The sequence below is a fragment of the Electrophorus electricus genome, chromosome 21 (assembly GCF_013358815.1).
Source record: "Electrophorus electricus isolate fEleEle1 chromosome 21, fEleEle1.pri, whole genome shotgun sequence".
Lineage (NCBI taxonomy): Eukaryota > Metazoa > Chordata > Actinopteri > Gymnotiformes > Gymnotidae > Electrophorus > Electrophorus electricus.
This window is the reverse complement of record NC_049555.1, coordinates 13,752,332-13,757,912: the sequence shown is the minus strand read 5'-3', so window position 1 is coordinate 13,757,912 and position 5,581 is coordinate 13,752,332.

Sequence of the window (5,581 nt, the reverse complement as noted above, 5' to 3'; positions counted from 1 at the left end):
TTTCCAAATGAACAGCGCTAATTTCATAATCACAGCCTCATGTTTCCAGGCAATACTCTTGCCTGGAAACGGATGTCACAATCTTGTTGTCTCTGTGAGACATCTTCAAAATTGTCCGCACAGCCTGCCTCCCTTGGTCCCTAAAGTGCATGCCAGCTGAAGACAGAATCCCAAATGTATTAAATATCATAATCAATCCTTTATTATCATAACCCACTTGCAGGGTCTTCCCCTGGCCTCACCCAGGAGGGTTTCACAGTGCACTATATTTCCAGAAATATGATAATACCTGACAGGCACACTTGTATTAACTTGTTCAACATCACATTCCAGAAGTATTTACATTAATATGAAGTTTCCCCATCTTCTGTGACTTTAATGGCCTTCACTGGCCTGGTAAAGCTTTCCATAAGAATGATTTTGTGTCCGTTCAAACAAAAGAGTATTTGTGAAGTGTTGGAGGAGAAGGCCTGGCTTGCTATCAACGTTCCAATTCATCACAAACATGTTCGGTAGGGTTGATGTCATGGCTCTGTGCAGGCAGTCTAAAATGTGTTTGTTAGCTGTGGCATTAACATCATGCCTTGCTGGAACATAGGGTGCGTAGTCCAAACCCTGAAAACCATTATCCCTCCTCCACCAGACTTTACTAATGGAACTACACATCCCAGTAGGAAGTGCTCTGACAAACTTGCATTCGTCCATCAAGTCACCTGATTCATCACGCCAGAAGGCTCAATGCTCCAGAGCGCAGTGACAGTGTGCTTTATACCGGTAACGGCGAGCGGTTCTGGCAAATCCAGAACTGTAATCGTAACGGTCCAGGGTCAGAGAACCAATACATAAAACATGGGAATAAACAATCAGAAACACAATACGATGAAAAGGGGGAATCAGGCTATACTAAACACACAAGCAACGATAAGAACTAACACTAATGAATACAAACAGGCAACTTATAACATGAGGGAAGAATTACAAACGAAGGCTGGAATTAACACACAGAGGCTTGCACTGACAAATATAAAGCACAAACATTACAATGACATGAATTCACAATAACCAGCGCCACGACCGCACAAACGCAGGGATTAAAGACATGGTCTAATGAGCACTAAACAAGACACAGGTGCATGAGGGGCGGAGAAAACGAAACTATGGAACGAAACCACAATTAGGATGTAAAGCAAAAAGACACGAGACAGGGAAACCATGGAGACAGGGAGCAGAAACAGGTGCGAGTTTTATTATGGGCAAATACAGAAATGTAATCTTAACGGTCCAGGGTCAGAGAACCAATATGTAAAACACGAGAATACATAATAAACAATAAGAAACAAAACACGATGAAAAGAGGGAATCAGGCTATACCAAAGACACAAGCAACGATAACAAAGTGAAAGGGCACAGAATCTATGCCTTGCATTAAATGCAAAGGGCGAATTAGGGAAGGAGCATCAAGATAACAAGACTCCCAGGACACCTTAAAAAACATTCAAATGTTTCTAAGGTTGTCCCTCGGTGTGCAGGAGACATGATCATTGTGAGTCAGAGGTACTGCGATCTGCCACTTGATCCAGGTCTTGTTTTGTATTGTGTTAACAGTAACACAGGTTTGAGGCCTGGTCTGGCCACTGCCTCTGTGCAGTTTGCACATCCTCTCTGTGCCTGCCTGGGTTTTCTCCATGTGCTCTGGTCTGCTCCCATATTTCTTAGGTGTGCATAGTAGTGTGTTGATGTTGCTAAAAACTGACTCGTATGTCTGTGTGCACTGTGCTGGACTTGCACTCTGTCCAGGGCTGGTTCCTGCCTTGTTCCCTGTGCCAGGAGAGCATCCAGCCTCCTGTGACCCTGAATTGGATTAATGATTTAAAAGATGAATGAATGATTTGAGGTTCTGGTTTAATTACTATAGTATTACAATTAGCTTTTTCTGGTTTGATTACTATACTATTGTGCTTTTTTATGTTGCCAGCCAACAGTAATAAAAAAGCCAGAACAACATTTGGAGGTAAAAGCTAGCTGTGACGAGCTCTACATTAAAGGCCTGACATGTACATTTGCAAAATGGATTGTTATTATTGGGTTCTTGTCTCTTAGCAGTGCTCCGGTTTTCCAGATGTGAGTTAAGCTGAGTCTTAGCCAAAGGCAATTCACTTAAAAATCTATATTTAGTACAGGCCTGTGCTTATCTGGATCAGACTTTTTGTCTGGTGGCTTTTTCATCCTTATGGTGGCCTTTTGAATGATAGGTTTTTGGTTTTCATTTTAAACGTGATGAATGGCCCGAACAGATGATTCATCCAAAGTCTTCTGTATTAAAGGAATCTTTGGAGTATTTACACCTGTAGTTTTATGGGGTTAAAGAAATGTCCAGGTATAAATGGGTTCTAACTACAGCGTTCGTAGTCTCAGATAACCTAATGGGAGACAGATGCTTTCACTGAACAGGTCAGCAGAGCCCTATAGGTTAACAGAGAAGCTGAGAAATAACAAGGGGCTCTGGGACATGAAAAACATATGATACATATCACAGAATGCTGCTGACACTTCATCTGTACCCTATTTGTAGGACTCACCTGGTTCTCTAATAGGAAGAACTTAAAGCATGCTCCATGGCAGTGTTTCCTGAAGCGTCTTGTTGCTCTAACCTAGTGTGTTGGGAACTAGGATAGAGTCCAACTGTGTTCCCGCCAGGTGGACCCCTAGCAGTAGGATGGGAAACATGTGGTGCAGGCCAGGCTGAACAGCTGTGGGCTACCTCCTGACGACAGGCCGCAAACTGCATACACACAAGGGACTGGAGGTGGTCTGGGAAGTTGTGAGGAATATGGAAATTCATCACGTTTTACACAAGTTAAGAAGGGTGTTTGGTCAACGTTTGTATTTCAGTCCAAATCCGACAAATCTCTACATGTCTGAATATGTCACGGAACGTGCCCATTTCCGCTGATCACGTGGTACGGCCCACGGCGTGCTGTGGGAGTTTCTCGTTGACCATGACTCGTAACCACGCCCACGTTCCCACACCTGCACCTGCTTGAGTCTCGTTATGTTCGTGTACATTTAAACCCTTGTTGGTGTGTGACGTTGTCGGTCATGGTTCGGGTCCTCGTTGTGTGTTAATAAACGTCTGTCCATATTTGTAAAGCGACCTTGAGTTTGAGAAAGGTTCTATATAAATGCAACTACTACTACTAATAATATAACCACCGTGGATGGAGTCTGTGCGTCCTGTTCCTCATCCTGCGGCACTCGAGCCGTTACACAGTATTGCTTTGCTTCATTGCTGAGGCCTTTTGTTACACAATATTCAAACAGTTGAAGGAAGTCATGATGCTTTCACCTGTATATCTGCTTCAACAAGTCATGACTATCAAATTCCCAATTTAATTTATGTCATTAAAATTAAATATCATTAGTGGCAGCAAAAGGAAAAGGGTATTTTACTTTAGAGCATGAATCAACACGTTTGCTTGATAGTATTGCTGTTATCATACCTGCAAGGCCCTCAGCTAGGCTCCTCTCACAATTAATTAAAAATAAGAACTGTGTACTAATGCATTGTGCCTATTATCCCAATGTCAGCAGTGAAACACCTAAAAGCAGCAGGAGTATCGCGTGACAGCGCCTGACACTGCAGTGATATAAGAAACTAATGAGGTCTTGGTTGGGAGGGTGTCGGTCAGTTAAATGGTGGCATGTGGGAGGTTCTGTATTTCTACTTAAGATTAGATGATATAGCATCTCTAATCCCTCGGAGTTCACTGTTTGTGAACGATGAAGCTCATTTGACTGAAATAATATCTGACATTTTATAGTACAATCGAACATAGGTCTGCTTTGGGAAAGAAACTGGCCTACTGGAAGCTATGGATGTTTCTGTTTGTAACGCGTGGCGTCCCGAGTGCCGCAGGGCGAGGGGCAGGATGCACAGACTCCAGTGACTGGGACGTACATTTATTCTCATATAAACATAAAACAATAATGGCACTCACAAGCATTACAAACGATAAATACAAACATGAAACGGGCAACAATAAACACAAGCGACAAACACAAATATACCTTTACTAAATGACGAAAGGAACATTACATCAAGACGTTTACACATTGCAGCCACAATGACCAACAATCCTGCACACTTCGACACGGGTTTCAATACATATAAACAAACAAGGTGCAGGTGTGTGCAGGTGTGGCCACAAACACATCCTCCCACTACACGTGGCGGGCCAAACCACATGACACGTGGGAGGCAAGCATTCCGTGACACTGTTATAACCCACACTTTGTGCCTATTGTGAGCATATGATTTTCAAATATCTGTATGATTCTCAAAATACTTTTTTGCCCAAATTAAAGTTTAAAAGGTCCTGTCCTAAAACAAACAACAGCAAAGTTATCTTCTGATAGGGGTAAGGATATCATGAAAAAAGCATCCACCTCAAATTGATTTACAGCAGTCTTGTTATTGCTATGAACTGCCTGGGTAAAGCAGTCTCTAGTGTGTGACTGCAGAACTAAGCAATTATAGTTTTTATCATTTTATGTTTTTAATGAATGCTATGAACTTAATGAATTTCTCATTTACCTTCTAACCAAATGCTCCAAGTTCCTCATGTTCTTATCGCATTATTAGTGATCTGTGGCCACAGTGCCCCTGAGCAAATCTTTAATAAAAACAATTCATCAAATGATTCAAGCAGCTTGTGTTGGCTCATGTAATATTAAAAACAAACATCAGACTGGTAGAAAACAGGTGCAAATCATTTGGAAAGGTTGATTGAGAAATAAGAAATAAGCCATCATGAGGCACTGATGCTAATAGTAGAATATATATATATATATATATATATATATATATATATATATATATATATATATATATATATATATATATATATATATATATATATATATATTACATTAGAAGGTTTTCAGTAGAAGGAGAAGTGAGATTTATTTGTGGTAAAGCACACTGTAGATTTGATTAAATTAATAAGCAAGCAATATAAAGCTTAATAAAACGGATGAATAACCTAGGCAAATGTAGCCTGTTACTGAGGACATTCCAAACGTGATGTCCAACATTTCTTCAAATAAATAATTTACTTTATGTTCTTTTCAATGGTTTATAGAAAATAAGTACTTTCAGACATTAAATGTTAGCGCCACAGATGATTCTTAAATTCTTCAACGTAATGGGTCTGTAATACAATTAAAGTGTCCTTATCATATTATATTACACACTTATTTTTTGTCAGTTTTGTAAACCGTGTGTTGTTGTTGCTGGTGCTTTTTGTTATTACTGAAGTGCACAGTGGTTTTGAATGTTAAATAAATGCATTTTTGTCTTGTCTCGTCCTCTGGCCAAGTCTAAGATACTGGCAGGATTTCAGTAGCTTTATTAACTTGGCAAGGCTACTTTATATTGGTTGCGTAACATGAAACGGTGTTCCTGTTATTGTGTACACTGCCTAGGTGTGATACTTGAATGGTACCGTGGGGTCTGGGTCATCCAGCCGCGACACACGACCCCAGTTTCTTATTGCTAGGCTTTGAACGCGTGGGAAATGAT